Here is a 16,241-nt window from a genome sequence, read left to right as displayed (position 1 = left end):
AAAACATAAGCCAGATAGTTAATACTGGGCAACACATCTGCCTTCACTACCTGTACTCTACCCCATAGTGACAGATCCCTAACACTCCACCGGCTTACTTTAGACTGTAAAGATTCCAACAGCCCCTCCCAATTTTGTTGTGCACTATTCACCTTGAAAAAGCGAACACCCAAAATTTTAATGCCATCCTGACACAAGGTATACCCTCCTGGAACCACAGTCCTCTTACTCCACCGTCCTACAAACATCACTGAAGATTTACTGACGTTTATCTTGGCACCTGTGGCTTCTGAAAAACTATGCAAAATATCTCCTGTCACTACAAAATCTTTTTCAGTGGTCAAAAAGACTGTCATATCATCTGCGTAAGCTAACACTTTTGGCCTTAACCCTCCTCCACCTGGCATTACTACACCAGTCAAAGCTGGTTTTAATCGTAGTCGACTAATCAGAGGCTCTAAAGACAGTATATAACACAAGGGTGACAAAGGACACCCTTGCCTCACACCACCCAACTGTTTCACTGGTTCAGAATAGAACCCGTTTATCCTAATCTGACTGAAAGCCTCACTATACAAAAGCTGGACCCAGGCTATGAACCCTGGGCCAAACCCAAGCTTCTCCAACACTGACCACAAAAAAGAATGGCTAACCCTATCAAAGGCCTTTTCCTGGTCAAGGCTCAGGATTGCCAAAGGAAGCTGACGTTGCTCAGCCCAACTGATTAAGTCCCGGACCAAAACTAAATTGAGGCTGCCTGATCTTCCTGGGACCCCACAAGTTTGATCTGGATGAACCACCAAATCTAACACCCCCTTAAGCCGTATGGTTAAGACTTTTGCCAGAATCTTATAATCAGTAGTAAGTAAAGTTATTGGCCGCCAATTTGCCAAATCCTCCTTACTATTTTTCTTATGCAGGAGGGTCACCAACCCCCTCCTCATAGACAAAGGCAATTTCCCCACTTCCAGACTTTCCTGATAAACTTTAATCAGTTCAGTGCCTACTAAAGGCAAAAAGGCTTGATAAAATTCAGCCGGTAGACCATCACCACCTGGAGACGTGCCTCTCTTCAAGGACTTAATTGCTACCTCTACTTCCTTCAAGGTGACCTCCTTCTCTAACCTGCCTGCCTCCACTTTATCCAAGGTCCTGTCCAGATCCTCTAAAAACCCCTCCGCTGTTGACTCTCTTACTTCTCTATTCGCAAACAGCTCCTTATAAAAGGCAACTGAAGCCTTCAGCATTCCTTCAACTGAGTAGACCTTACCCTTCTCTGTATTTAAACATTCCATACTGCTACGCTTCTGCCTGCTCTTCACAGTAGAAAAGAAAAACTTTGTAGGCCTTTCATCTAGCACACGCTGACATACACCTGACTGCACAACAAACTTCTGTGCTTCTCCTCTATAATGTTCATTCAAAGAATCCTGCAAGAGTTTGGCTTTCTTCCACCCTTGACCAGTGCTCAATAGACCTTGAGAGCATAAAACTTGCAATTCTTTAGTCCATTGACGCACTTGATTCCTCTTAGCCTGCCCCAAAGCTAAACCCCATGCCCTGCAAAAAAAACCTAATCCTCTCCTTCACCCCTTCCCACCAGTCAGAATGTGACTGGTAGAATCCTTTTAAATTACACCACCCAGCAAATAATACCCGGAAAACCTTACAAAAGGTTTGGTCCTGGAGGTATGTTACATTCATCCTCCACTTCAGATCCCCCACGGCTCCATCCACTTGTTCCTTCATACCAGTACACTCCTGACTTGATGCACTCATACTTCTCTGATCACTCGCACCTGTCGCTTGTTGAAGATGCCTCTCCCTTTCTGCTGGTAGACTGCTAAGAATGGCATCCAGGTCCGCCTGCAGATCATCACCTTCCTTCAATATGCTCGCATATGATTTGTTTCTTGATGGACAGGTACGTAAAGATGATCGGCCTTGCCGCAAAGGCTAAAAAGCTTTGGTGCGGGGCAGGCCGAAGCAACGTGGTCTGCCTTCCCACAAAACCGACAGCGCTGTCCTTCACAGTCTGTTTTAACGTGTCCTTCTCCACCACATCTCCTGCAATACACGGGCTGCCCAGGGTAGTAGAGAAAGCCCCTGTTAGGCCCAATGGAAATGGACCCTGGTAGGTGAACCAGGCTTCCAGGGACCGCTGAATCCACCCGGAGCTTCACAAAAAAACGCCTCTTTCCAGTCCAAATCCCAAACCGATCCCTCACACGCTCACCTCCTTTCACAACCTCACAGTGCCTCTCAAGGAAAGTCATTACCTCCACATCCTCAACAAAAGGATTATACAGATGGACTGTGAGAGGTAAGTAATCCTGTGCAAACAAAGGGTGCAAACTCAATCCTTCCAACAACTTGTGCTTTTTCTTCCCCCAAGACTCAAAAAAACTCACACAGTCCGTTAGATTGAAGAAGGTCAGATCCATAAATCCTAGTGCTGTGAAATCCTGAAGACAGAACACTGAAGAAGCTGCTACATTGAAGACTCCTTTCAAGACGTCCACGACCACAAATTCCCTCCTGAAGTTTTCCTTTACAAACCGGACAGCATTCTGAAGCACTTGAATCCGTACAGTATTCTTCAACCACGCCATCATGGTCGGCAAAGTACCATCTCCGCTCGACATAGCAATCGTCGCTGCACTTGATCTTAGCCAAAAGGCCGAGGAGCGATGCCGCTAAGACGCAGCGGGGAGGAAGCCGGACACGGCGATGCCCATCTCGGCTTTGGTAAGTCTGGGGGACCTAAAAACGCTGGGGGATGGTAGTACCCTCCCCTGTGTGCAACGTCACCGGGCCTCGTCACTCTCGGCCTGACACTGGCACTGCAGCGACGGAAAGTACGGCATCGCTCGTAACTCCCAAACGGTTCGTCACAGAGCCACGTGCCTTATGTCATGGGAATCCTTGGCTCGAGCCGAACCAGACGCAGGTCTCAGATTGGCTCTTCGCTCACAGAATTTTCGTGTATTTGGGATTTTGTCAAAAACCTTCTTTTGCAACCTAGCGCCAGGTATTTGGCCCAGTCCCACCCAAAGCAGCACAGAAAGCTTCTCTGGAGTCTGTCTGTCAATAATCATCCCAAAAAAGTGGAAATTTCCATTCACCTTGGCGAGGGGACCTCAAAACGTGCTAAGGTGGCTTGTCCGAGATGGCTCGAATGGCTATAACTCCAGGAAGGAATGAGATCCCTTCACCCAAATCGGCACACCTGTGCAGGGGCTCAGTCAGAGGCCAGGTGAAAAAGGGCGCTGCGACAGGCCACTCGGTGGCGCTGTAAGCGACAACAAAATTAATACCAATTGAAAAAGGACAATCAAACAACATGGAGACAGCTACAGCTAGGCTGCAGTCAGTCCAATCGACTTTCAAAGTAAGGTCTGTGCTATATTCGAACTGAACCACCCACCAAGGTCCGATTTTTCAAGAGCGTGACTGACTTTGTTTCACAGGCGCACAACACATACCTCGCATGTGATAGAACTCCCCATTCTGAAATGCAAAAAAAAAAAAAACCTGGAAAAAACCTCTTCTGCTTTGTTTCACCAACAATTTCAGGGGAGAGCGCGAACGCAGTCCCCCACTACCATAAATTATGCAGTCGAGATTCCCGCATTTGGGGAATTCGCAGGGGTCAGCATGGCCGGAGTGCAATGGCCAAGCCTCGCCCTGGGTGAACCGCCTTCTTGATCATGGTGTATCCCTTGCCAGGTAAGTATGAAGGCCCAGGCGATCAGCCAGAGGTATGATTTGTGTCTCTACCGTCCACACCAATGGTTAGCCCCCCTCCAGGAAAGGAAGGACGGGTGCCTTCCGTTACTGGCCTGGAAACTGCCAAGCTCATGGGCCGGTGCTTCCCAACGCCGGTTTTAGATGACTCTCTTTAACCAAACACACCTGATTCGATGCATCACCTCGTCTGTGAAAGACCTCAGGTGGGTGCATCGTTCGTGGAAGAGTCCAAGACCCCAGGAGGGCGCATCAGGAAAAAAGTTCGCAATACACCACAGCATGGCAGATCTCATTCCTTGTTCTGCTATTCGACACAATAAACGGCAATCCCCAAAAAGGGAAAGCACACCGTTCCTGGAGACACTGCAATACCAGGCCGATGCTTGGAGTGGACGGAGCAAGCCCCGGCTCCAGCTCCATGATCTAAAAATCCATTTAATATGTAGTCCCCGGATGGGGGACGTATCAGATATTAAACTGATAAGAACAGATTTTTTTTCTTTCGAAAAAGTTTTATTGTCAACAGTTACATTTTTTCCATTTGCATTTTTACTTTCACACACATTTTTCTTTTCAAGCACACATTAAAACAAGCCATATAATATATAATAAATATACATGGTAAAATGAAAGAAACAATCATTGTTAAAAAACATTTGATTAAAACCACAGTGTTTTGCTTGTTTTTAAAAGTCCATATTTGAGGTGTGTTTAAAAGGTGCGATCGGTTTCAAAAGTAAAATACAAATTTAAAAAAGCAAACAAGCCTCATATGCATGTTAATAAAACCAATTTCATTGATAAAACACCATAAAAACCAATTTATTGGATAAAAACCAATTAAAAAAAACCATCTGTTGTGCAAGACCGGGGGTGAGTCCTCATCAAGTCGGTCTTCACCCCACTCTCCAGAACAGGGACATGAGATGCTACTTTACGGGCTCAGCGGAGATCCCCTCTCCTCCGGCCCGCTGGCCCGCTGTTCCCGTAGCCAGAATGGTTAGGGTGCATCTACGGGCAGCCAGGGTCGGTGCCTGCCGGGACCCTCTCTGTGCGACCCCGGCCCCCCCGTCCGAATATCGACGTCCGGTACCCCTGCAGCCTTGATGTTACCTTTAGCTCGCATGCATGGAGGGTTACCGTAACGCGCTTCCCCACCAGCAGGTTTCTGGTGGCCCAGATGGCATCCTTGATGACGTTGAGGGTGAGCCAGAGCGAGGTAAATTTCTGTGCCGTCAAGTCCTTCAAACTTGTTTGGCCCCACTTAGTGTGAGGCCCGGAACTGGACTCACCGGTTTCCGGTCCTGCACAACAGAAATGAGAGACTTGTGTTTAGTTAAATGGTGACATCTTCACTCTCTAAAAGGTATTTCTTTAAAAACTTTTTTATAAAACTGTAGTCTTTAGGCAAGTTAAAAGACACTGGGGTTTTCAAATCTACTGGTAAAATTTTCAAAGTTCTTAGGTAAGACCCCATCCAAAATCGCGCCATTGCAGCCGTCTTGTTTTCTTTGGATGGGGTCATGGCATAACTGATGTGCAAGGCGGTGAAGCAGCTGCCTAAAAACAGGTGGGGGTCTGGGAGGCCTTTTCCAACGTTCTCTGGCCTTTTCTTGACTGTCTCCCTCTTCAGGCACTCCCACTTGGACCCCCACAGGAAGTAAAACACCGCCCTCTCCAGTTTCACCAGGAACCACCGAGGGGGGCTAAAAACAGAACAGACAAGTAAAATCAGAGGTAAAATCACATATTTAAAAATAAAAATTTTACCTTCAATCGTCAACTGTCTTAGTCCCCAAAACCCTAGTCTTTTCCTAACTTTCCCTAGCAAGTCAGTCCAGTTTTCCCGTCCTCCACCCTCTTTATCAAATTTAACACCTAAAATTTTAAAGTCCTCCTGTGTCCACGTCCCCCCACGGCCCGAAGAGCTGGGCCTCAGACTTGTTTCTATTGAGTTTGGCGCCCGAGGCCCGACCGTACCAGTCAGTCAAGTCCAGTGCTCTTCGTATAGATAAAATGTCCGTGGTTAAAAGAGTAACATCGTCCATGTATAAGGCACAAGTCGCTGTCAGTCCACCCGTCCCAGGAACGTCCAGTCCTTTGACCCATTTATCCTTTCTCAAGATCTGTGCCAGTGGCTCGATACAAGCCACATACAGGAGAGGAGATAAAGGACATCCCTGATGGACACCACTGTGTATGTTCACAGTTTTGGAAAGATGCCCGTTTACAAGGAATTTGCTGACTAGTCCCTTGTACAGCAGTCCCACCCAGGCTACAAACCTCTTTGTTGGAAAACCCATTTTTTGCAGTACCTGAAAAAGGTACTGGTGCGAGACTCGGTCAAATGCTTTTTCAAAGTCTAAATTTAGGACTACTAGCCGAATATTTCTGTCTCTCGCATAACAGATGGCGTCTCTGATCAGCACTAGGCTGTCTGTTATCTTTCTTCCGGGCACAGAACAAGCTTGATCCGGGTGAATCACGTCCTCTAAAGCCGTTGACATGCGTGTTGCTAAAATTTTGCTAAAAAGTTTATAATCAAAATTTAAAAGTGTTATGGGTCTCCAGTTTTTTAAGTCAGTCCGGTCACCTTTTTTGTGAAGTAAAGAAACTATCCCTATTCTAAAACTGTCTGGAAGTATGTCGAGGGTATCAAACTCTTTAAAAACTGTCAAAAGCTCTTGTCCTAAAATGTCCCAAAATGTTAGATAAAACTCTAGGGGAAGTCCATCCACTCCTGGGGACTTCCCCTTCTTAAAACCTCCAAGTGCTTTTTGGATTTCTAAGATGTTAAAATCTTGGGTTAAAATCTCATTTTGACAGTCAACCCTTTCCTCAATAAAATTTAAAACTTCTTTTGCAGTGTCAAAGTGTACCTTTTTAAAACTATATAATGCCCCATAAAATTTTTCCACATCCTCTAAAATCTCTTTTGTTGTGTTAACCTCCCTATCCCCTGTTTTAACCCTGGTTAACCCCCCACCCCTTGTTATTATTTTCTTAAAAAAATATCTGGTACACTTTTCGCCTTTTTCTATTTCTCTCTCTTTACTTCTTAAAAGGACCCCTTTACTTTTTATATTGGCTAAAACTGACATTTCTTTTTTTACTTCCTGAATTTCGTCGATAAAATCAAAACCATTATTTAAAAGATTAAAATACCTTTGTAGTCTTTTCTGCAACCCCAACATGCGTTTCTTTTCCCTACTCTTCTTTTCTTTCCCTATCTTTCTAAAAAACTGTCTTGTCCGGTCCTTTACAATCTCCCACCACTGTGCACGTGTATCGTAAAAGTCTTGGAGGGTCTGCCATTGGCTGAACTGTTCCCTATATTCTAAAACTATATCCTTGTCTTCCAACAGGGAACAGTTCAGCTTCCACAGCCCTCCCCCTACCGTCACACCCATGGGCAGTGAAAGGGTGCAAGACAGCATTATGTGATCAGAGAAAAAGAGGGGGGTTAATGTAGCATCGGTCGGCGGGCAGTCCCTTGTAAAAACGTAGTCGATTCGAGAGGCTTTGGTACTATCACCACTGAACCAGGTGAAGCCCTCCTCTCTTTGATGCAAAATTTTAAAACAGTCGACTAAATTAAAATCTCTGACTAAACCCTGCAATAACACCGACGTTTTGTCCACTCTAAAATCCTCCCCTACCCTTTTCCTGTCTGTTTTGGATAAAACACAATTAAAATCCCCTGCTACCATTAGGGGGGCCCTACCTAGCACGTGGGGTTGCAAGTCTTCTAAAAGCTCATATCTTTCATTCTTTTCCGTAAAACCATATACATTAAGAACATTAAAATCCCTGTCTAAAAAGGTCAGATTTACTAAAAGTGCCCGGCCTTGCCTCACCACAGTGCTGCCCTTCACCAAGATGTTAGGATTATTAATTAAAACCGCAACTCCGTCATTTTTGTTAAAATTTGATCCGCTCCATATGGAGGCTCCTGCTGACCATAGCTCCTCCATTTTCTTGTACCTAGTTAAAAAGGGCAGAGAACACTCTTGTAATAAAAACAAATCTGACTTAAAAGATTTTAAAAGGGACAAAATACTCTGTGCTCTAATGGTGGACCTCACACTTCTTACATTGATAGTAGAGATGGTGAGGGCCATGAGCAGTAGGGTTAAAAAGGTATAAGACATTTAAAACAGAAGACAGTAAAAAGACTACAAAGATACGATTAAAATCATGTTATATCTTGTTGCATTTGCCTTTCCTTTTCCTCAGATGAGCTGGGATCAGGAGGGCAAATGCCTGTCGCTTCAGAGGCCACAGAGGAAACCTCTTGTGGCTCTTTTGGCGACGATGCTGTTAGCTTAATGTGCAAAAAGGATACCTCATTAGGGGACTCTAGGGGCCACATGCGCTCCAGATCTACCGAATCGATACTATCAAGCTTATATGCTGCCCTAGATTTTTTCTCCTCCGTTACAATCAGAGGAGACCCCGCAGGTCTTTTTTGCACCTGAGCGTTAGGGAGTGAACACTCTGTCTCACTCCCGGTAGATTCCTGCACCCCATCCGAAACTGTTACTAGTGAGGAATTGGTTTTTTCCTCACTTTCCTCTCCTTCCATGACCATTTCCTGTTCCGTTGCCTCCGCCCCTGTGGCCGTCCCACTTCCTCCTTCCTGCCCAATCCCTGAGGCCGGCTGGGAATTTGAAATTCCCGCCAAAACCTCAGGGACCGCCTCCTCTTTCCTTTGTTCATTCGTTTGTTGCCCATGTGGGGTGGCCATTTTGAGCTTGTTGGCAAAACTTTTAGGGCAGTCTCTGTAGAGGTGGTTTGTTTCTCCACAAAGATTGCACCGTCTGAAATTGGTACAATAATCAAACTGTGACCAATTTCTCTACACTTATGCTTCAGCGAGATGACCAAACCTGCAACCCTTCCTGCAGAGTTTGGTATGTAGCCTCTGTTCTCTCCGAGCACAATCATGGAAGGCAGATGTTTCAGGCCCTGGTAGCCCCCAGCGTCTTCCCATTGTTTAATGGGAATTCGCCAGGAGCATGTCCAAATCCCATCTTCATCTAACACTTTGACAGGCTGGCCTCGAACAGTGCAAAATCTACCCAACCAAACATAAATATCATCTCCAGTCACTGTTTCATTGAACATCCTTACAATCACAGTTTTAAGTGTGTTATCAGAAAGTTTCTCGACAGTGAACATGGAGAACTGGGCTTTAACTGAATCAAACCTTTGCCAAAAGTCATTAAGCAGGGAAGCGGTTTTAAAACTGACATCAAATCCTTTGTTCAAGGGCAGAGTCATCAAACAATTCAGGTCGTCAGATCTAAAAGCTAAGGTCTTTTGGATCAGCTTGCTGGAAAAGTCCATACGGGACATTCCAAGGAGCTTCCCCTCAACCTGCCTGAATAAAAAACGCACGCTGTGGTGCCTCCGCACGCCGGCAGGGGCAGCCGACATGGTGGAGGCACCAACAGCCTAAAAACTTAAAACAACAATAAATACAATAATAAATAACCAAATAAAAAATTAAAAGACCTTACCTTAAAACTTGTTTTAGCCCGAAGCAGCAGAGTTCAATGTACCTCTCGAAGTTGTGTGACTCAAGATATAAAAAGATCTCTAGTCAGGAAACCTCCAAGAGGCGATCGCAGTCTCAACCGTCCGACAAGATATGTGATCTTAGCCAAAAGGCCGAGAAGCGATGCCGCTAAGACGCAGCGGGGAGGAAGCCGGACACGGCGATGCCCATCTCGGCTTTGGTAAGTCTGGGGGACCTAAAAACGCTGGGGGATGGTAGTACCCCTGTCTGCAACGTCACCGGGCCTCGTCACGCTCGGCCTGACGCTGGCACTGCAGCGACGGAAAGTACGGCATCGCTCGTAATTCCCAAACGGTTCGTCGCAGAGCCACGTGCCTTATGTCATGGGAATCCTTGGCTCGAGCCGAACCAGACGCAGGTCTCAGATTGGCTCGTCGCTCTGACGGATATTTCGGGTATTTGGGATTTTGTCGAAAACCTTCTTTTGCAACCTAGCGCCAGGTATTTGGCCCAGTCCCACCCAAAGCAGCACATAAAGCTTCTTTGGAGTCTGCCTGTCAATAATCATCCCAAAAAGGTGGACATTTCCATTCACCTTGGCGAGGGGACCTCAAAACGTGCTAAGGTGGCGTGTCCGAGATGGCTCGAATGGCTATAACTCCAGGAAGGAATGAGATCCCTTCACCCAAATCGGCACACCTGTGCAGGGGCTCAGTCAGAGGCCAGGTGAAAAAGGGCGCTGCGACAGGCCACTCGGTGGCGCTGTAAGTGACAACAAAATTAATACCAATTGAAAAAGGACAACCAAACAACATGGAGACAGCTACAGCTAGGCTGCAGTCAGTCCAATCGACTTTCAAAGTAAGGTCTGTGCTATATTCGAACTGAACCACCCACCAGGGTCCGATTTTTCAAGAGCGTAACTGACTTTGTTTCACAGGCGCACAACACATACCTCGCATGTGACAGAACTCCCCATTCTGAAACGCAAAAAAAAAAAAAAACCCTGGAAAAAAACCTCTTCTGCTTTGTTTCAACAACAATTTCAGGGGAGAGCGCGAACACAGTCCCCCACTACCATAAATTATGCAGCTCTAGATTCCCGCATTTGGGGAATTCGCAGGGGTCAGCATGGCCGGAGTGCAATGGGCAAGCCTCGCCCTAGGTGAACCGCCTTCTTGATTATGGTGTCTCCCCTGCCAGGTAAGTATGAAGTCCCAGGCGGTCAGCCAGAGGTATGATTTGCGTCTCTACCGTCCACACCAACGGTTAGCCCCCCTCCAGGAAAGGAAGGACGGGTGCCTTCCGTTTCTGGCCTGGAAACTGCCAAGCTCATGGGCCGGTGCTTCCCAACGCCGGTTTTAGATGACTCTCTTTAACCAAACACACCTGATTCGGTGCATCACCTCGTCTGTGAAAGACCTCAGGTGGGTGCATCGTTCATGGAAGAGTCCAAGACCCCAGGAGGGCGCATCAGGAAAAAAGTTCGCAATTCACCACAGCATGGCAGATCTCATTCCTTGTTGCAAATACAGTTGCTATTTAATGAAAAGTGAGATACGCACCACATGTGGTGCACATGTGTGCCAAAATTCAACGCTCATTTTTATGCAAATTCTACAGTATTATCGGATAAAACTTACAAAAATGGATTCCTCTGAGTGCCCTGAGTACAGTACAAGTGTTTTCTCTAGGCCTCATAAAAAAATTTCTTCCGACTTCCACCCCCCTCGAGCTGCCTTTTCTAGCCAGGGAGCGTGCACCCTGGCCGGCATGGATGAGTAGGTACGAGGGGGGTGGATGGTACTATTTTTTTGCTAATATCTCCGCGAAGCGGTGGAACCCGGGGCTGAAATTCGGGGGATCCCTAGAGGCTTGAGGGGCCTACCGTATGCGACCACCCTCGAGTTCCTGGGTGGTCCAGTTCCTGAGTTATAATGGTTCAAATTCCACATTTTGGGGGGCCGTAACTCGGACCCCCGGGGTCATAGGGACATGGGGCTAGTGTCGTCGGATAGAGCTCCCAAAGGTCTAATTTTGACCAGAGTTTGGTGTTGTTTCTCCTCTTTTCGAGTGAGTTATGGCCGGTCAAATTTTGGGACTTTTTGCATTTGCGGGTCCATATCTCTGGCTCCCGGGGGTCTTTCGACTTGGGGGAGGTGGCTCCCGGGGTGTTATGGATGGGGGGACAGCGGTGTTCGGTAGGCCTTCTGGAGGTCTTACTCCGTCCGGAGTTTGGTGCAGTTTGGCCCCGTTTTGGCCGTTTTGACCCCCAGGGTCATGGGGACATGGGGCTAGTGTCGTCGGATAGACGGCCCCCTGGTCTGACTTTTTTCTATGCATATTTCTACAGTAAAATGGGATAAAACTTACAAAAATGGATTCCCTGAGTGCTCTGAGTACAGTACAAGTGTTTTCTCTAGGCCTCATAAAAAAAATTTTCTTCCGACTTCCACCCCCCTCAAGCTGCCTTCTCTAGCCGGGGAGTGGATGTCATTAGTCATTAGACTAGAAAATGAATGGGAAATAGACTGGTAAGGGACCAAGGTAATTTACAGTTTATTAGACTAAAAGTGGAATGAGAAATAGACTGGTAAGTCACCAAGAAAATAGTTCCATTTGTAGTTTCTTAGACTAGAGGTGGTATGAAAAATAGACTGGTAACTGAATCAAGGAAATAGTCATATTTGTAGTTTATCAGACTAGAAAATGAATGAGAAATAGACTGGTAGGTGACCAAGGAAATAGTACTATTTGTAGTTTATTAGACTAGAAGTTGAATGAGAAATAGACTGGTAAGTGATCCAAGGGAATAGTCTCATTTGTAGTTTATTAGACTAGAAAAAGAATGAAAAATAGACTGGTGAGTGAATCAAAGGAATAGTCAAATTTGTAGTTTATTAAACTAGAAGTGTAATGAGAAATAGACTGCAAATTGTGCTCTCTAATGTATTAGACTCAAAGTTGTATTAACAGACTACAAATGGGACCTAAAAAGTTATATAAGTAACCAATGCTTGGGCAGTGTCCCTTGCATTCATCCTTTTGCTATTCATCCTTTAGTGTTTTAACAAAAGTAGATATGGCTTTGGACGACTGTCCCTTGTGCTTTCGTGGCTATAATCAGCTAAGCCAACACCTTCGTGTCTTTCACAAGGTGCGGAATGTGAAGGAGCGCAAGCTTCTCCTATCCATTGCTTCTGGGAGAGCTTCTCACGGCGGTACCGGCAGCTGAGGAAGCGGTCAAATCCCACCCCCTCTAGGCAGGTTGCACGGGCAACACATAGTCTGCTATCGGCCCTCAACAGCCCTGGGGAGGAGGAGTGCTCAGAGTCGCAGGTTGACAGACTAGATGAAGAGCCAGCCACCAGGCCTGAGGCAGAGCCAGCCACAGGACCCGAGGAGGAGGTCGCCGGGCCTTCAAAGAAGGCCCACTCCTCCGATGCACCATACCCCTTTCCGGACCACGTGCCAGCCCTAAGTGAGTATGACACTTGTCACTTTGATAACACCATACAATAACTTTCATTAATAAATCTCCTATTTGTAGATTATTAGACTAGAAGTTACCTGAGAAATAGACTGGTAAGTGAACCAAGGAAATAATCTCATTTGTTGTTCATTAGACTAGAAGTTGAATTAGAAATAGACTGGTAAGTGAACCAAGGAAATAGCCCCATTTATAGTTTGTTAGACTACAAGATAAATGAGAAATAGACTGATAAGTGACCAAGGAAATAGTACCATTTGTAGTTTATTAGACTAGAAAATTATAGTAATATAATTATACATATACACACACATATTATGTATGTATATATATATATATATATATATATATATATATATATATATATATATATATATATATATATATATATATATAATTTATTATATATTTAATTTAATTTAATTTAATTTAATTTAATTTAATTTAATTTAATTTAATATAATAATAATAATAATAATAATAATGTTTGTTAGTGTTTACCTCTATGTTATCGACCTGACTCACCTGGTCCTTCTCTTGTGCTTTCTTTTTGCAGATCAGCTCATTGAGGAGTCCAGGGCCAACTGGGAGGGCATCAACCCCACTCCGAAATTAATAAATAATGTGTCCTCAAAGATTTTTAAAATAAAATTTTTTATTTCATATATGTCAGCTGGCCAGACCAATCTGGCCAGCTTGATGTTTTTGGACAACAGGGCAAAGGTCCGGTCCTGGCTGTCTTTTTTAAAGAAATGCAACATTGCAGAGCCAACTGTGCACCATTACCTAAAAAATGTGGCACAGTTCCTCAAATATCTTAATGAGACCCCGCCGCCCACATGCCGGCTCTCCCGTGTGGCTTTCATTGGGATTAGGAGGGAAATCCAGAACTTGACCCGCCCAGTAAAGCGCAGCGTGGCAGTCCACGAGCTGGCTGTAAAACAAGCCAAGGAGGCCCGCCTGATCCCTAAAGCCACACTGCGAGCTTGCCGGGACTCTGCCAAAAAAATTATTTCTGAGATTCTGGGTAAGTTTTTGAATCCTTTCTCCTCTCATTATTTGGCGATCAATGTGATCCTTTATGCTTCTCTTTTTTTCTGTGAAGATCGTCTGAAGACTAGTCCTGAGAAAAAGGACCAATGGTCTTTTTATGGACACCTCACCACTTACTGGGCCAGCATTTATGGTCACCGTGGAGGGGTGTTCCAAAATGTAACAATTAAAGAGGTGGAGGATGCCCGTGCGACAGCTACAGAAGGCCACTTTGTCATTAATGTGAGTGGTTCTCTTTCTCTCTGTCTCTCGTTGTCCACATGGTTTTCTTTAAAATAAAACTCAGCTTATGCCACTTCTCACTGTTTCTAAAGATATCAGCCCACAAGACCAACCAGGCCTTTGGTGCAGCCCAGCTGGCCCTGGACCAGGAGGAGTATGGGTGGCTTGAGGAATTCCTTTCACCCCGGTCCAACTTGGTAGGGGGACGAGTTGCAAACTACTTCTTCTTTACCTCAAAGGCCAGCTCCTGCAAAAACTTGAACAAGTATTTTCAGGATGCGTGGGCGAGCATGGGGTTACCAGGCACACCCACATTTACTGATGTGAGGACTGCCATCGCCACCCATGTAAGCATTCCTGTACTTGTCCCGGCTTTATGAGTTTCTGGTGTGTTTTTTTCTAACTCTTTGCCTATGCTGTTCTCTCTCCAAAAAGGCAAAGAACACTCACTGCCCGGAAGATAGGCACAAAGTGGCACAGTTCATGTGCCACGACACCACCACAGCTGACAGGTTTTATGCCCTCAACCTTAATGCAAAGCAGGCAGCAGAACACCGTCGCCTCTTTGATACAGCTGTGGTGGGTGAGGAAGCTGATAGTCCAAGGCAGCAAGGTGCCAAGAGAAGAAAGACGACAAAACCCCACAAGATGCCAGCTGAGGAAAAGTCCTCATCCACCAGCCCAACGCTCTCCGACAGCCCTCCCGATGCCGAAGAAGGCCAGAAGTCTGGGAAATCTGCTTCAGTAAGTACAATTTCCCATGGATTGGTTTAACTGTTTGTGACAAGTAGACATGTTCACTAACACTTTGCCTTTCTTATTATTTCTATAAGGAAAGAAGCACATTAATGAAGATGGTCCTCAGACGCAGACTGATGGTGAAGAACTCCCCACTTAAATCACCACAGGAAATAGCGTCTAAAAAGCTGGTGCAGCAAGTAAAAAAAGAGACTGGAGAAATTTAAAAAAAAATCCCGTAAATAATTTATGTAGCTATTTAAATTGTTTGTTTTGATGTTTTTTATGATAATTGTTCTACTCCTTTTATTTCTACGATAAAAAAGTAAGGTTATCTTTTTATTTGTTTTGATAGCCTGTTCCATTTTTCTTTTTTCTTTTTTTTGTAAATAGTTATAGTTAAGGTTAATATCAGTTTGCTCTGAATCTTTCTGAACATGTTTATTTATTTATTTTATTTTTCTTATATAATGCATGTTTCCTATTATACTTTTTATATATTGTGTTTTTTTTGTACAGAACTTTGAGGCATTTTTGATTTTGACTTTACAATGTCTGCAAAACAAAAAGTTCAATAAATATTTGAAATTGAATTAAGGTGTCATTACTTTACACACACTCACACACACTCACACACACACACACACACACACACACAAATATATATTACATGTAATAAAAATAATTTAAACATATTTATATATTGTGTGTGTAAATAAAAAGGTATATGTAATGAATACATAATAAATATATAGTATTTCTATACATAAAATGTTTAATAAAAACATATTTTACTATATTTTGAATAACTTGAAATTAGGATGTTTTCACATAAATACACTTCTATTTCAAATGTATTCAGGCCGATCATCATAACCAGTTAAACTGATTATTAGACTAGAAGTTGAATGAGAAATAGACTGAAATAGTGAAATGTATTGTTTATTAGACTAGAAAAGGAATGAGAAATAGACTGGTAAGTGACCAAGGAAATAGTACTTTTTGTAGTTTATTAGACTAAAAGTTTTGAATAAGAAATAGACTGGCAAGGGATCAAGGAAATAGTGCCATATGTAGTTTATTAGACTATAAAATTAATGAGAAATAGACTGGCAAGTGATCCATGAAATAGTGCCATATGTTTTCACATTAATACACTTCTATTTCAAATTTATTCAGGCCGATCATCATCACCAGTTAAACTGATTATTAAACTAGAAGTTGAATGAGAAATAGACTGAAATAGTGAAATGTATTGTTTATTAGACTAGAAAAGGAATGAGAAATAGACTGGTAAGTGACCAAGGAAACAGTACTTTTTGTAGTTTATTAGACTAAAAGTTTTGAATAAGAAATAGACTGGCAAGTGATCAAGGAAATAGTGCCATATGTAGTTTATTAGACTATGAAATGAATGAGAAATAGACTGGCAAGTGATCCATGAAATAGTGCCATATGTTTTCACAT

The 16,241-nt window shown here is 44.1% G+C and overlaps 2 non-coding genes and 1 pseudogene across 2 annotated transcripts; all 3 read right to left on the bottom strand.

The window, feature by feature from the left end:
* Positions 1 to 3,573: 3,573 nt before the first annotated feature.
* Positions 3,574 to 3,737, bottom strand: LOC132134614 (U1 spliceosomal RNA). The gene has a single exon (XR_009429669.1). It is a non-coding gene; the product is annotated as a U1 spliceosomal RNA (small nuclear RNA).
* A 351-nt stretch (positions 3,738 to 4,088) lies between these two features.
* On the bottom strand, positions 4,089 to 4,265 carry LOC132134685 (U2 spliceosomal RNA; annotated as a pseudogene).
* Positions 4,266 to 10,317: 6,052 nt separating this feature from the next.
* On the bottom strand, positions 10,318 to 10,482 carry LOC132134658 (U1 spliceosomal RNA). The gene has a single exon (XR_009429713.1). It is a non-coding gene; the product is annotated as a U1 spliceosomal RNA (small nuclear RNA).
* Positions 10,483 to 16,241: the final 5,759 nt, after the last annotated feature.

This window comes from Carassius carassius, unplaced genomic scaffold (assembly GCF_963082965.1).
Source record: "Carassius carassius unplaced genomic scaffold, fCarCar2.1 SCAFFOLD_61, whole genome shotgun sequence".
In the NCBI taxonomy this organism is placed as follows: Eukaryota; Metazoa; Chordata; class Actinopteri; order Cypriniformes; family Cyprinidae; genus Carassius; species Carassius carassius.
This window is presented reverse-complemented; position numbering and strand designations above follow the sequence as displayed.